Source organism: Mycteria americana, chromosome 5, assembly GCF_035582795.1.
Source record: "Mycteria americana isolate JAX WOST 10 ecotype Jacksonville Zoo and Gardens chromosome 5, USCA_MyAme_1.0, whole genome shotgun sequence".
Taxonomy (NCBI): domain Eukaryota; kingdom Metazoa; phylum Chordata; class Aves; order Ciconiiformes; family Ciconiidae; genus Mycteria; species Mycteria americana.
In genome coordinates, this window is record NC_134369.1 from 65,651,638 (window position 1) to 65,668,254 (window position 16,617).

General features: G+C 44.5%; 2 long non-coding RNA genes across 2 annotated transcripts; one reads left to right on the forward strand and one right to left on the reverse strand.

Moving 5' to 3' along the window:
- The first annotated feature begins 455 nt into the window (after positions 1-455).
- LOC142409802 (uncharacterized) lies at positions 456-8,637 on the forward strand. The gene is made up of 3 exons (XR_012775779.1): positions 456-582; positions 2,513-2,664; positions 8,106-8,637. It is a non-coding gene; the product is annotated as an uncharacterized LOC142409802 (long non-coding RNA).
- Positions 8,638-10,124: 1,487 nt separating this feature from the next.
- On the reverse strand, positions 10,125-13,242 carry LOC142409801 (uncharacterized). Its single transcript, XR_012775778.1, has 4 exons — positions 12,969-13,242; positions 11,176-11,304; positions 10,942-11,062; positions 10,125-10,471 (listed from the first exon to the last, which is right to left on the reverse strand). It is a non-coding gene; the product is annotated as an uncharacterized LOC142409801 (long non-coding RNA).
- Between the last annotated feature and the right edge of the window lie 3,375 nt (positions 13,243-16,617).

Genomic DNA, 16,617 nt, shown 5'->3' on the forward strand with positions numbered 1-16,617 from the left:
AGGAGCTGCAATGCTCCCGCAGGTTAGGCAGATTTTCCATCTGTTTTCTTTTTTTGTTTGTTCTTTGGTCTGCGTCTTTTCTAATTATTTCCTGACATTGTTTTCATGACATTCATCAATAAATGGTAATTAAAAAAGCTTTGGGAAGAACATTCTGAGAAGAAAAGGTTTTGGCATCTATTAAATCATGTAGTAAACCAGCTTAGCAAACACTTGAACGTACCTCTGTGCAATCACATCCCTGCTGTTCAGAGACAGCACTTTGCATCTGAGCCTCGATCCCTGAGTAAGTGGCAGAGATCCCACGGCTTTCCCAGTTACCTTCCCAGGATCTGTGCCCGGTATGATTATTAGTACGTGAGGACAGCAGAAAGCACAAATACCGTGGCTTAGAAAATCCACCGAGAAATTAGCGGAGGGAAAGTCCAAGGGTATTGAGTACAAAGATCCAGAAGCAACCACCAGTTGAGGAAGTCTCTCAGCAGCAAATTGCTGGAAACTGTGAGCAACACTGCTGCCCAGCTAGTCTGTTCTGAACATCTCCCCCTGCGAGCACACTACCTGGAGATGCTCGGCTGATCGGTGAGTGCTTTCAGGAAGGATGTAAGCAAGGGAAAAATAGATGTGCCCTCCTAGTTTCTAGCAATCCGCAACTTAAGGATTTCATCAGCTGAAGGCTCATATACACTAGTAGCCTTTTTATCTGTTTGTTTAATCAGGTTTTGATCTGTGTACGCTTTCAAGATCCGCAATATCTGGTGGTTTGGGGTGTATCACAATTTAGTTGGGTAGCAAATGAAAAAGTTTATAAATGGCCTAAGCCTTTCAGTTGGTAATCCTGAGTTCTTGTGCTATCATGAGTGGTGAATAGTTGCTCCCATTGCACCTCTTTCATGTCAGTCGGGTTTTTTACACCTGTTTTACAGCTTCTCAGTCAGGATCACTTCACAAGAGCAACTCTTCCTCCAGATAAGTAGTGCAGTGCTAATCAGCCACAATCTGAACACAAAATAATCTGTTCAGGGCAGTAATTTAAGAGGAAGCATTGGTTATAGTCTGCACTGAATAACTAAAGGCCTCCATCACTTGGGGATGTAAACACAGGCAAATATTCCTGTGAAAATACAACTCTGCTTGTCTGCAGCTCTTGTATTCTGAGACTTGTTTGTTCAAACATTATCATAGAATCATAGAATGGTTTGGGTTGGAAGGGACCTTAAAGATCACCTAGTTCCAACCCCCTGCCATGGGCAGGGACACCTTCCACGAGACCAGGTTGCTCAAAGCCCCATCCAACCTGGCCTTGAACACTTCCAGGGATAGGGCATCCACAGCTTCTCTGGGCAACCTGTTCCAGTGCCTTGCCACCCTCAGAGTGAAGAATTTCTTCCTTATATCTGATCTAAATCTGCCTTCTTTCAGTTTAAAGCCACTACCCCTTGCCCTATCACTACATGCCCTTGTTAAAAGTCCCTCTCCAGCTTTCTTGTAGGCCCCCTTCAGATACTGGAAGGCTGCTATAAGGTCCGCCTGGAGCCTTCTCTTCTCCAGGCTGCACAACCCCAACTCTCTCAGCCTGTCTTCATAGGAGAGGTGCTCCAGCCCCGTGATCATCTTCGTGGCCCTCCTCTGGACTCGCTCCAACAGGTCCATGAATGAATAAATGAATTAATGGATTCATCACTCACCATCAGAGAACCATTCCAGTCAGCTAATTGCCTACTAAAGCAACTGTCTGTGTACCTAGAAATTGAACTGAAATGCAGAAATGCCTGGTTTTAAGTGCCATTTTTGTGTGCACACTTGATGAGTGGATACTTTGATGCAAATACATTTTTTACATAGACTGAAAATAAGGCTTTCACTAAATGTTAATATTCATGTACAAGGTAAAAAAACCCAGGGACATTACACTGGATGGATCTGCACACTCAAATGCAGAAGCAAACCACACATCTTACTGCTAGTTCCCTTTTTTTTTTTTTCCAAATTTGGAACTACAAGCCAGAAATTCAGACCAGCGAGTGGGAAGCTGTCGAAGCACATCAAAAAGTAAATATGAGTCTCCTTCAGTTTTGAAGAATAAGTTTGGAAAAGTAGTTGCACAATAGTGGATTATCTGCTTAGCACCAAGGTAAATTCAATGCAGTTAAAAAATAATGCTATAAACTATGTCTGTAAAGTGCTCAATACAGTGTTGGCCATTTACAAATTATAGCTAACAAGTCATAAATAGGATTAGGAGAAAAGATAGCCTCTTAAACAGGAGTTCGCTAGCTACATTAGAGCAGGATATTAAAAATCCTGCTGTCACCAGGTGGTATTAATAGTCCAAACTCTCTTTATTGGCATTTCATAGGCAGAAGTCTGCCATAATCAGAATGACTGTGCTAGCATCAAAGAAGAATATGCCAGTCAAGTGTTATTTAAGACCGTGAAACGTCTGTGTGTCAACATAGAGTCAAAAGTGTGTATTTATGTATGATAATGTCACGACTCCTTTGGCCATCAGGGACCCCCTTCAGACTGAAACCTGCAGAGGCAAGAGAGAACGTTGCTGCAGCCACACACAAGCCTCTCCCTCTGCCAGCACGGAAGAAAGGCTGGAAGCAGGGTAAGGAACACAGCGTCCTCCTTCACACAGCCCGTTAGCACCAGGAAAAGGTACGATGGAGCAAGCAGCTTGGATAAGTACAGGTTGGCCTGTGGGTGAGGCCGGTTCTCTCCTGTTTGGGTCATAAAAGACATCAAAGAATTATCCTTTCAATGAGCTGTGCGTCATTGCCTGCTTTTCTGCAGAGAGAGTCCCAGTACCTCAAATATGCCAAAGTTAACCCAGTGCTAAAGAAACCATCAGTCAATACTACAAGTTGTTGTCCACTATCTAAAGCTATGAGCAGGCTAAATAAAAACAACACTAGATTTTAGAGAAGCCACAGCATAATCCTTTCCTGTCACTGGAGAATTTTCAAGAATTTGGCAGATTTCCTAGTTTGAATTAGTTGAATAAATTAGATGACTCACATTTTTCAGAGGGCAGCCATAAAAATGCTTGGAATAAATCGAACCATTTCGTACCAATAATTTGAGTTAGCCTAAGTTACAAAAAAAAAGAAAGTCACTTAAATCATTTAAATATTTTCTTTAAATGTGAAATTATCAAAAGGGTAGTATCTGCCACAATTTTCAAAATGAGACATTTATAATCAGTTTAGGTCTCAGTGCATCAATATTTTTTTCTGATTAAAAAATAGTTTAAGAGAAAAATTCTAGTGCTGTGGAAGCCACATCTTTCCTTCCCCACTGTCACTCAAAAGTAGGAAATCTCTTTCACACCTCCAGAAGCAAACCAGGATCCCTCCCCAAAGCAGTAAATCTTGCCATTTCTTCACCAAGAAAAGGCCACAGCAGTAGTGCAAAGGGGGAATGCTGTCACCAAGGCCGTGATGATCTCTGCTTTACCCAGAAAGGGTTGGGATCATCTCTGTCTTCCGCATGGTACAGTGCACCCTCTTAGATGGGAACTGGGAGCTGCAGCACTGATGGTCTGACTGCGGGACAGGTCTGGAAATTAGCACTACCCTGGGAGGAACAGTTGGTTCACGTCTCTTAGCTCTCTGTTTCAAGGTGCTGCAGATTCAGACTACCACCTGTCACAATTTTTTAGTTCTGCTTCCCCATCACATAGGATAAACATGTATTTTTTTCAGTAAATTAAAATTGGGAAACTGATATAACAATGTGCCAGTAAGATCTGGAGCCTTTGGCTTGCCCTTCCATTGTCTGTGCTTCAATCAGTCAGCTCACACCAAGAGTATAAAAAACCTGACCCAGGAGTTTACAGTCTGAAGCCCAAATTGAACAGAGCAGTCAGCAGATTATGTATTCCACTGAACAATGAGGTCTTCAGTCCCTTTTTGAACCAGTTTCCATTACATTAATTATGTTTGTATCATAATGCTGAGAATTACACAAAAGCATTAGTTTTGAAATGAGTACAGTAGACAACAATGTTGTCAATAATGAATGTTGTTAGTAAAGTGTATATATTAATAGCAGCATGAGAAGCATTTCAGAGAGCTCTAAGCATGTTCAATTCCACACCCATATGTATGCAGCATTTCAGAAAGTGTTAAGCTTTACTACTATATGATTTCCTTTGGAAGGGAAAGCTAGAAGAGGGTGTTCCTATACATTTTTTGCCTGCGATATTTTACATATATAGAGCCCCTACTGAAAGGGGCTTTATATATGATGTGACTAGAAAGAATGTCCAAAAAAGAATAAAATTATAGTGTTGACATTTCTAACAAATATCCTATCCTCCCTTCGTAGTCTATCCCATGCTAAACACTAAGAGTAGAACTTTCTTCCTAATAAAGCTTTAGAGCTACTACCGTGACTTCTCACCCGTGCTACAGAAATACTATCCAGATGACCAAAGATTTTGTAATCAAACAAGCTGCAACAGATATCCAGCTGAAACAGCAATTTAGCGGGCTCAGAGCAAAAACAAACTATTTTTGTGGCATATAAAATTATGAGGAGCCTTTCCCAATATATACTGTGACTAATAATCATCAGCCCATACAACAATGTACAACAATGACATTTGAGCCACTCCCTCTGTGGTCACCTTTCATTTGCAACCATCATGTCCTCTAAAAACAGGATGAGAAATTGCAGTTAAAAAGTGAGATTTTATCAGCTTTCCCAGACAGGACCACGTTGGGAAAAATGAGAAAGAGAAAAGTTCCTCTCATAGTTTAAGGAATAAATGAGGAACTAATAAACATTCTAATTGACTAAGTGCACATATCCTGTTAACAAATTTTCTTTTGAATAACAGAACTAAAATGTTGTTGTGGTGTTTTGTTTTTGTTTGGGTTTGGGGTTTTTTTTCCCAAAGAGTAAATCCCACAATTAAATTATAGGAATAATGAAAAAAAATTGAGCAATGCCCACATATAGAGTTTGAGCTGGGAAATCACAAGGCAAATGTTATTTTTCCAGTTCAGAAATAAAATCCTAACCTGCCGATTTAGGTTCCCTCCACACCATTTTTCACTCAGTTGTAATGCGACCAGCACTGGCCTGGGTTGACAGTTCTCGTGAAAAGCCTATGAACCTTGAACAGCATTGCTGAGGTCCTGCGTTTCTGCTACAACATCCTGGCAGTTGGGACAGAGCTGATGTAACTGGCTTCAGATATATATTCTCCGCATCAACAGAGCTCTTGCTTTCCAGTACTGACATGGGGGTTGCTGACATGCAGCATCCACAAGGTGAGTAAAAGGGCATGGCTGGGATACCATGGTCCAGCTTACCCAAGGACCCTTTCCTGTCTTCATCAGCCCAGTCCAATCCATCAAATCCCATGACTTGAAGGTGAGACCTTCTCAGCCAAACTCCTCTGCAGACGAGCTCATAGCGCACATATCCATGGTACCTTTCCTTCTGCATGGCTGCCTTCCCGCACCGTGATTCATGGGATGGCTACCTCTGCCCTACGGGGTCTCAGAGAGAAAGCAGGACTAGGGAGGTGCCATGTATCTCTATGCAGTTCCACTGAGTAGCTCATACATTGTTTTCAGCCCGTCACTTGCCACAGGATCATGACCCATCAGAGCCTCCCACTGTCCACAACTCTGCCACTTTGGCCCTTCACTGTCACATAATGCCACCTAGTCAACGTTTCCTCCAGGGTGCGAGAGGCTTTGCGTTATCTCTGTACTAGAAAAGGTGCCTGAGAGACCCAAATGACAAAATCTAGCCATCTCTGAAGGAGGTCTGGAAGAGCAGTGCAGCACTCATCAGGATGTTAGCAGATATAGCACCCTCCAGCTGTGGACTCTTCTGGGGCAAACTTCTTCAGAACTGGAATCTTAATGTAAAGATATGACTACTTCTGGGTTCTTCCAGCCCAGCAGGCCAGAACAGGTAAATATCTACTATCTCAGCATTCCAGCAACTATTAGAAATACCCACAGAGGTTTTAATCATGCTTAATAATTAAAAGCAGGGAAAGGAGTTTCAGGTATTGTGTTAATCAACAGGTGCTAAAGGAATATGACGTTCCTCAGAGGCAAAGTCTGGCATGACAGCCAATTTTTTCCATGACACATACTAGAAAGCACAGAAACACAATCAGCAAGATTATTTCCTTGCTTCAAGATACAGTATTTTAACAAATGAGTCACCAATACATGCTTCAGGTATTCCTATGCTAAAACTAGAGTATAAGTCATATGTATAAAATCCACTGTTGCCCCATAAGCTGCCCGTGATAGCTTTTTCCAAATACTAGAGAATGTCTGGTATGTTCAGACTGATGTGAGAAGTCTGGATTTTATATTCATGATCCCAATTTATCAGCAGATAAATGTCATGCAAATGGACTTCTCTCAGTGCTGATTTCAAGAATTAAGGAAAATTCAGCAACAGAAAGAACTTTGCTGGTCCATTAGCTGAAGAAGCCAAATGCTTCCATCGCTTTAGTAAAGGGAAAGCATGGTTTTGTCAGACTGCATCTGAGTACACAATAAAGAGTTCATGACAGAAATTGTTAAATATGGAAGGCAAAACATTCCTTAGTACATGCAAGAAGAAGTGTAGAAGAGAGCTGTGATGGTTGCTCTAATGACTAAGATAAGGGTCTCAGATTCAGGAAAACTGGATACAATTGCAGGCTCCGACACAGACTTTCTTTCTGACCTTGGGCTACCTGCCAGATATTGCTGGTTCCAGGTTATCTAGCTATAAAATGGAGATATGGATACTTAAAGCCCCTTATTCTTTGTTTGGCTCTCGTAGACTGTTACGTAGAGACATAGACCAAGAGAGAGATTTCTTGGACCATGAGGGAAGGGAAAGATGAGGTGGAGGAATCCACTCAAAGATGAATGTGACCTGATCCAAGAAACAAGCAAAGCACAGGTTTGGCAAGCTTGGGGGCCGAAGGAGAGGCTTCATCCACGCAGATGGCATGGTGGTGAGCTGGTGGGAGAAGGATCGCTGTTGAGCTGTCAGGAGCATTAGCGCTGTGGGGAGGAAAGACCTGCCTGGGAGGAAGGCACAGATTTTACCAGGCAAAGCCATGGCTGACAGCGTGGCACTGCGGCTGGCACACTGGGAAGGCACAGAGGGCAGGGAGAGAAGGGAGAAGTTTTTAAGAGACCTCACATCAAGGAGATACTGATGAATGGAGAAGCCCACAGATCTTTCAGCAAAGAGTCTGAAAATGACAGTAGGGGGCATCTAAATATACAGCCAGGTCCTCAGGGCTGGCCCACACTCAAGAGATTTGTCAGACTAGCCTTTTCCATCACGACTGCAAAAGAATCCTGCTCATAGCGATGAGAGCTAAAGCCTCGTACTGATACCGTTACATCAGCCAAGCAGCCTCCGCCGCTCTATGTCCCTTCGTGCAGGGAGCTGGAATCAGACCTACCGCTCAAAGCACTCTCTTGTGGATATAAGCTGTGTTTCTGCTAGGAGGGTTTGCCAAAACATACTGGCAAAGCAGCTAAGGTTGTCAAAGCCAAAGTTGTCTCCTTTCACTTCAAATCACAGCTACACCGATTTGCACCAGAGAAACAGCTGGCTCGGAAACCAAAATAGCTCATTAGTCAAGGGCATATTCCAAGGCTTGAATCATCTTTAGCAAAGGAAAGGGGCTCAGTGTCAGTGAGTTTGACAGAGGACACAGGAAAGGGTAACTGACCTTTATGGAGAATGTCAGCAGAGGGAACCAAGGCTTAATCCTCAAAAAGCCCTGAGGTATCACTCTTGTCGCTGCCAGGAAATTTGTGTCCCTCTGAACAGGCAGGCACACTTAGCAACAGAGCATGCAGGTCCAGATGCTATGTGTGCCTTGATTATTGCATAATATTATCAAATAGGATTTTTAAAAACCCTTAAAATGCCCTGCTGAAACAAATTAAGCTTCCTTTTTCAGAGGTCAGCCAAAAGACCAGCTCATTTCTTTGATGTAAAGAGTAACTAATGAGTATGTTAAATCTTCTCTCTCCCTGTATCACCTCTTTCCTGAAGAGAGTAAAATGGCATGTTGTTGAACACAGTTAATTTCCCTTTTGCCAAACTAGAATACCGTCACTGGATCGTGAATTGAGTGAGCTGAGGAATTTGCTAAGCATGGGATACCTCAGGAATTAACTATAAGAAGCACAGTGCTAACAGCTTTGCCTTGTAAGGATGAGAAGCTCTTGACATTCATAGATCTCCAAGTTTCCTATAAACCTACTGGATTCCTTGTAAAACATTTTTCATTGTCTTGGCAAAACCACTAAGCCTTTATGGGGCTGCCTTTGCGACTTGCCTTTTTGAGCTCTGTCTCCCTCTTTCTGTTCCTTTTCCCGGTGAGAGCAAGCCAAGAAGTACCACGTTCTCTGTGATATACTGCCGTCGTCTCTGGACAGTCTGCCACTGGCGGGGGCCAGCTCCTGCGTTTTGCTCACCACTACAAAAGCCATCGCATTCAGAATTATTGACGCTGTTACGGAGGGTGCTATAGTTGTGTGAGTATAAATAAACAGAGTGCTAGTAAAAGACACTCAAGGATAAATAGCAAAGGTACTGCATTTTGTGAGACCAAAATAACTCCATGCTGTGCACTGAAAGTACCTTCTGCTGGCTGTCGTGTACCTGCTGTTACCAGCCGGGGTCCTTGACTTCCCCTGAAAGGCAAAACGCATGTGTGACTTCAAAAGCCATGGGGCTCCTCTCTGTCCCCCCAAGATAGTGACTCTGAGAAGCCGGGACCTACTTTTAAGTGCTCTGTGAGTAACAGCGCTCATGCTGCAAAATCTGCTGACCCTCTCAGAGCTATGAAGATCCCAGGCAGAATATGAGCACCCATATGGACTCTTCTCTCTGTAGCCCTTCCTTGCAGCCGTGGGGTCTCTTTAGCAGCTCACAGGTCCCCTTTAGGGAGTTTCAGCCATGCCAGGTGCTGCGCTCTGTACCCCCAGAGGAGGTTTACAGATGGTGCAAAGGAACTAAAACATACAAATGGGTGATCTCATTGAGAAGCAGAAGCACGGCAGAAAGATTTGGGCTAAGCCAAGTGGCATATTTTGCCTGAATGTATCTCACCAATTTGGGTGAGGAAGTCCATGGTGCTTGGGAAAGTGAGGGAAGAGAAGGATGCGACAGGTCCAAAACGCCCATGACTTGAGTGAGAGCCAGGAGTCAGTTCTGCAGACTGGACCAATTAAATACCAGTTTGATCCTAGACTAATGGGTACTGAAAGAGCCACACTCCTGGCTCCATTGGTATTAATTCATCAGGGACAAGCTTGGCTTGGATGATACCCCGGATGAGAACACGAAACCACAGAAAAGTATTCTGTCAAAACGCAATACACAGACAAGTTTCTAATCTTCATTGGGAAGGTAAAACAATGTTTTGGCATTAATAACTGTGTTTGTAAATGTCCTCTTAACAGTTGAATTCTGTTCTTTTACACTACAAAGTTACTATTCCACTGCTTCCTTTTTTTCTTTGCTTATGCTGTTTTAAATTAGAACATTATGGAGAAATCCAAAACTCAGAGCCAATTTGTCTGTTTGTTCTCACTTGATAACTCTTTAGCTCTCCTGGGTACAGTGATGTTTATTTTGAAAGGAATCCTTCAGTGTTCTTTGCTAAAAAAAAAAAAAAAATAATCCAGAGACAATTCTTATCCTGCAGTGCTTATTGTATTACATGTAAGCCCATCTAAGCAGTAAATGACTCCTGATATTAAAGCTAGATTCCTAGATTTTTACCTGACTTCCTGCTTTGCTACCAACCTTCTGCTCAGTGTTGTACATCAGTTTTCCCTTTGAAGAGAATGTCCCCTCTCGAGTGGTATTCTAGTCACAACAGTCAGATGTTTCTGACTGTGGAGAGAAGGTCTAAACCTAAAAAAGAATATAGTTCTACTCATGCCAAGTGGACAGTAACACAGCCCTGTTTGGAAATGAACACTTCGAATTGCACAGAAACCTATTATTTTAATGCAGATGTGCTCTCAGCAAGGTTTCTCACTTTTCCATAGTCGCACAATGTCTGCTGAAAGATTATACATGGAGCTGACATTTGGACTTTAATCAGCCAATAGTTCAGACTCAACATCAAGAAGAAGGACTGTTCAAAGAGATTATATAAAATGTCTACTTAATTGCAAATAGGCACATGCAACTTTGTCCTGTTTCAAGTTACATCCTTACTGCAAAGTTAAGCTCAGTTCTTTTAGGGTTTTGCTCCCCAAGATTTCGTCATCCACAGAGAGGCTTCAGAAACTCTGAGTTTTGCTCCAGGACATGCATGGCTCCATCTAGTCCGTCAGCAGGGGACAGAGTGTCTCGCTTGTAGAGATACACAGTCTGCTGCTGCGGGCCTGGAAAATCTGCTCATGCTTCCAACCAGAAGTCTCCAGAGGATGAACTAGCCTCCAAGGCAGCCCTTCTGAAACAGTGTTGAAATAAAGAATGTTAACATGTCCCAAACACTGATTAAACCTAAATTAAACCTGAAGTACTTATGGTAGCCTTTCTGTGGGTGTGAACCTGCTGAACCAGCAGCTGTGCAACATCTGAAGCAGCAGCCGTTCCGGGACAAGGTAAAAGCATAACAAGGAAACCAAAGGTATGTTTGCATTGGGCACCGGAGACGTGCACAGTGCAAGCTCCTAGGATAGGTACCAAGGTCTGTGACGGCACAGTAGCATAGGTGCCAGCCCACCCTAGCAATCTGACTATGTGCCCAGGGATCCCAAGAGAGCTTGTCTGCTGGTGACTAACCCCTGTCAAGACCTTCGCTGCACTCAACTGCTATTGTAACCTCTGCCAGCTTGGTAAAGCAAGAACAGATCCGCTACCAGCTGCCACAGTTGCTCACATTCATGTTAACACAGTCTCAGAGAGGTCTCAGCTTACCCTGGCTTTCCTCTTGGAGAAAGATCCGTTAGGGACTCATGAAGTCTTTGGAGCGTGTGACTCCAACACCTTGAGCACTAGGAGGTTCAGGACAGGAAGTCCTGGAGTACCTACAGCACACCTAAAGGGTGACAGATTAGAGCGGAGAGCAGAGTGCTGTTTAAGCCCTGCTAATCCTCATGGCCAGAGGTTAGAGACCTTCCTGGCAGCTGCGGTCCCTGTACCACCACTTACCCTCTCCTCTAGATTTCCATGTCTCATGGCCCATTTGGGGGCTGTGTGGCATTTAGGCCATGCTACATTCAATGTTGCACAATTTAAGGCACATTTCCAGGGGATCTTCAGTTTATATTCAGATGCCTACTAAGAATCACAGAAAAAATTAGGTTGGAAAGGACTTCTGCAGGACTCTCCTGCAATCTTTTGCTTAATGGAACAGGTTTCTCAAGGTCTCATCTAGCTGGGTTTTGAGTGCCTCCAAGAACAGAAATTACACACACTTTCTGGGCAACTTGCTCTAGTGCCTGACAACCCTCACTATGAAGAATTTTCTTCCTTATGCTAGCTGGACTGCTTCCCATCTGGTCCCACAGATTTGTATATGGGCAGTTTACTTAAGTGATCCCAGCATCACCCTCTTCAACTGTGGGTAGTAACTCTCCCTTTCAAATTCTGCTATTAGACATGGATGCCTGGGAGCAGACTCTACCAGTAAAAACTGAGGCAAAGAAAATGGTGAGAACCTCAGACTTTTTGTGTGTCTTTCATCATTAGAACACCTGCCCTATTCAGCAGTAGACCCGCATTTTGTTGGTCTTCCTTTTGCTACTGATGTACCTGTAGAATCCCTTCCTGTTGCTCTTCACATCATCACCAGTATCAGCTCATGCCAAGCTTTGGCCTTCTTAATCCCATCCCTGCATGCCTGTGTAGTTCTACACTGCTTGATTGCCCGTTCCTGCTTCCCCCTATTACATGTTTTCTTTTTATGTTTGACTTCAGTCAGTAGTTCTCTGTACACCCAAGCTGGCCTCATGCACTGCCTGCTTAGCTGCCTGCATAACAGTATGGACCATTCTTGGGCTTTGAGGAGATGGTCATTGAAGATCACCCTAACCCTCCATGTCCCTTTACTCTTCACAGCAATATCCCAAGGGAAGTTGCTTGCCAGTTCCCTGAACAAGCCAAAGTCTGCTCTCCTGAACCCAGGGTCATTGTTCTGCTACTCAGCTTTCTCTGTTTTCTCATGATCTTAAATTCTACCACCTCTTGGTCTCTCCAAGGCTGCCATTAACCATCACAACCCCAACCACTTCTTCCTTGTGAGCAGCAAATCAATCAGAGCATCTCCCTACTCACCCTGTCCAGCACCTGTGTCAAGAAATTGTCCCTGACCCACTCCAGAAATCTGGATTGCTTGTGCCCTACTGTGTTTCCTGCCCAGCAGATTTTACGTCGGTCAGTATATCCTATAAAAGCCAGGGCTTGAAACAGTGATGCTTCTTCCACTTGTCTAGAGAAGGCTTCATCTATTTTGTATTCTTGACGAGGTGATCTGTAGCAGATGCCTACCACGATGTTACCTGTGCTGGCCTTCCCTCTGATCCTGGCCCATAAGCTCCTGACCAGCCCATCACACACACCACAGCAGAACTCCATCCATCTGAGCCGATCCTCTCTGTGCAGAGCATAACCCTCTCGCACACCTCACCTTCCTCCTTCTAAAAGGCACGTATCCTCCCATCACAGCACTTCAGCTCTTGGAGCTCTTATAGCTTCTAAGTACAACGGAGCAATGGGTGAGTCAATCCCCTGCCTATCCAGATCTGCAATACCGTGTCTCCCAATCCAATCAATATAGAGATCTGAGCACTGTCTTGAGATGACTTGCTATGAACACCTAAATTAGATGGTGCACCTTCGTCTCTTGATTATTATGCTGAAAAATGCTAATAACTGCCTTGGGGCAAGTCTTTAATCCACAATCCCCACACATCCCATTATACTCAGAGACATGTCATACATACTCTTCCAGGTTCAGTAGAACGAATAACTATCCTTTTCTAACGTAGCAAAGGCAGATGAACAATAGAAGCCATCTCCCAAGGATCTGTTTTCCATGGCAGGACTTCACAAAGTCAGGGACTTCCCTGCTTGCCCAGAAATGGTCATGGTTGATGTGCTTGTGTTGGCTTGATACAGGAGACAGAAAAGCAACGAGCCACACAGAGGAGGACCCTTTTGAGGTCAGATCTTCTTGGGACCAGCAGACTTGGGAATGTGCATCCAGAAACTACTTGTTTGTGTTTGTTTCTACTGTACTCAAGGAAAGGAAAAAAACGCTCTGTTTATTCTTCTGTAAATAAACAAGGTCACACAGAGAAATACACTACGTTTATATTATCAGTGCCCCTTCCAAATAGAAAGGCTGTAACAGGTGACAGTATACTTACAGCCCGTTCTTTGAACCTTTCAATGCTCTCTCTCCCGTGGAGGAAGAACTAGGGTAAGAACATCTTCACATTCTGCAAATTGCAGTTTGGTTTCTTTGCTGCAAGCTGTAAAAATCTCACTGCAAACATTTGCAATTTAGTCTGAGCTACAGGAGCTGTAACTGGTACATGGTGCTTCCAGTGCAGTTTGTTTACAAGATGAAGGCCTTAGTCCCACAGTAGGAGCACAGCCACAGTAGAAGCACATGCCACCAACATTTGGAAGCCTTGCTTAAGGAAATCCAGACTGACAACCTCTCTTCCTACTACAAATCACTGCCTGGTCCAATTTCCACTTTGACTGCTGCTCTCTTTCCCCGAGCACACTGGCAGGTAAAGAGACATCACAAGCAACACGCCATCCCCCGGTGAGGAGCAAGTGAGGTGATGGTGCCAGCTGTCGGGCCAAAGGAGCTGCTATTGGTCCTCCTCGGCTGGAAGGATGGTTGGCTGGTAGGTGCAGCTTTGGCTTTGAGAGGGCAAGGGAGACGAGCCACAGAACAAACAGGAGCAATAAGAAGCATCTTCAGAGCTCTGTCAAGGATTCATGGAGTGTTTTGTCTATCTGAGAAGGGAAAGAAGATGGACGAAAAAATATTGCCCCCTGTCCCAGGCAGAGAGGGGACACTGGCAGGGTCAGGAACATGATGGCACCTTTCACCACTGCAGCACCCAGTCAGTCCCCACTTGGCTGGTGGTAACAAAGAGCCACACTCCTGAACACATATAGCAGTGTTAGTCCCCTGATCTCACCGGGGCTTAACACTACTAAAGTGCTGTATGAGTCCAAGCAAAAATGGAAAAAAACCTGTTATTTGCTGATGAAATGCTGCTTTTGGCCTTTTTCTCTTGCACAGAAAAATGAGCAGGCTCGGACTGCTCGCTTTTCCCTTTATATCAGACACTGGCCCCTAATAGGACAAGAAGAACAGGACTGAACCAGAGGAACCAGAGACAAGGAACCTGCAAGGCCTCCAGGTGCTGCCATGCCGGCTCACAGAGAACTTGCTGAGCCCTGTAGCCCTGCTACTACGTGGTTGCTGCCTTCACAGGTTACTGCTCCAAACCCACCTGCAACACGAGCAGAATGGGCTTGAGCTTACTTTGCTTCTTTCCCTACTTCAAGACACCCAACTACGCATTATGGTCACCCCACACCTAGATGGCTCCCCTTGCTACACTGCCATCTCTCTCCCAGCTGTAATGCCTGAAACCCCCATGGGCAGAGTTTCCTTAATTAATCATCAGGCAGATTTTTTTTTCCTCTGTCTCTTTTTCCATTTCTGAGTTGCGGCGTTTCCTGCCAACTTTCTGCTTGGCATGAATTTCTACAACAGAGCAATATTACTTCTGAAAATAGACACTTACACTGGAAAGCCTGACACACCCTATATGGAGCCTATGAGTGGCAGAACCATAATCAAAAGCCAGTCAAGACACTAGGCCATGCTAGCAGCATTCAATTAAGGCTCTGAGCAAAGCAGCCCTACGAGAAGAAAGTAAATGGGAACTCTATAAACGCTGTTGCACAGAACCCCCCAGGCTCTTTTCATCACTGAGAGGCATCTGAGTGTGTACTCTTTATGGTAACCCTAGCTCAGGCGAGTTATTCCAATATAGCTGGCACGTTCAGAACCCCTTTAAAAATAAAAACTCATGGAAACGGCCAACCTGCCGTGATTTCCTGATATGAAACTGCATGCAAAGCCTATGGGGAAAAAAGCTAGTAGTCGTATGATACAAATCTGAGCTCTGCCTGTCATTAACAAGGGTGGGTTTTTCAGGGTAAAATTCTCCTGGGCCAAATAACAGAAGACTGATAAATAAAGCTTGTCAACTGCCCTTTCTGACTCACTCTCTCCTGCTGGAAGGATGACTCACTGTCATGTGTGAAAGGCTGCCAGGTCTTGCTTACATGCTTAAACAAGCATGGGTTGTCTGTGTTAGACATACATTACCTCAGAAGAAGCAGACACTTAACGCTGAGAAGGCAGCCCTGGAAAAGACTGCTGACTAAAGGATCTGAACTTCAAGGTATTTCTCAATCCTTTCTGGAAAGTTCAAGGTTGTTGTTAGATTACCACAGAAAACTTAGTCCCAAAGCCATGGCTGAGGGCTTGGCTGATGATCACAGTGTTTTAAAACCAGGACTCACTAAGACCATCAGATTTTACCCAGGTAATTCCTGCAGAGTGAGCCAGACAGCATGTTCTAGGTGCAGACAGAAGTAACTGAGACCATGCCTGGTCCGGAGCTGCCTTTTGTCCAAGGAAAATGGTGTGCCAAAAGCAGTCACTCGTTGCTCATTATTTTATGGTGAGAAAGTACCCCCACGGGGCTGCTCCACTTAAGGAGACTGTGAGGAACCTGCCTTGAATCTGGAGGGGGGCAAACATAGCATGTTGAACATCATCTCTCAGTCCGAGTAGCTCATCGACTGCTTTTCAGCAACACCGGTAGCTGCTCAGTGCTTCCTCCTCTCTGCAGTGATGCAGACCTTGCAGGTAAGTGACAGTGCACAAAAAGCTCGTTTGCATCCAGGAGCTCTGCTGCCTACATGAGTGCGTGCTCCACCCTTCAGTCTTCTGTCGTCCTGGGCCCACCACAGGCCAAGTGTGCAACTCTGCGAAATCTCTGCCCCAGGCATTGCAGCAACTGTTCACAAATCCCAGTTATTAGCAAATACCACAGACTACATTGCCCTGAAGGACTGATGTGGCAAAGGACACTTTTCCCTCATGCTCTTTCTAAGGCTCCGTACAATGCCTGTTTGCTTGGACGTGACAAAACGTTTGCAAGGACTAGCGTACTGGGATGTCAATCCACAGATCAGTGTCACAGCTAGAGAGACAAAGCTGTACCCATCCTTGAGGATACAGAGGACTGCTAATGCAGGAACTGAAAGGTTTCTCCCAAGACCACGAGAAGGAAGCTGTGCTGTAGCCTCCCGCAGCTCCAGGTATTAGCCAACATCTTGCTGCATCATTCGGTAGGGAAACCATGCTGCTGTAGGGCAATGATACCACACCTGCCTCTTGCGTGTTTGGCCACGTACACACCATCCAGGAGTCGCCCATGCAGCCGGGAAAGACAGCCGCATGTGCTTTGGCCCAGCCATGCTCTCAGGAAACCTGCAACTAAAGCACCATCTCAAGGTCTCATTACCATTTTTCAGACCATATAA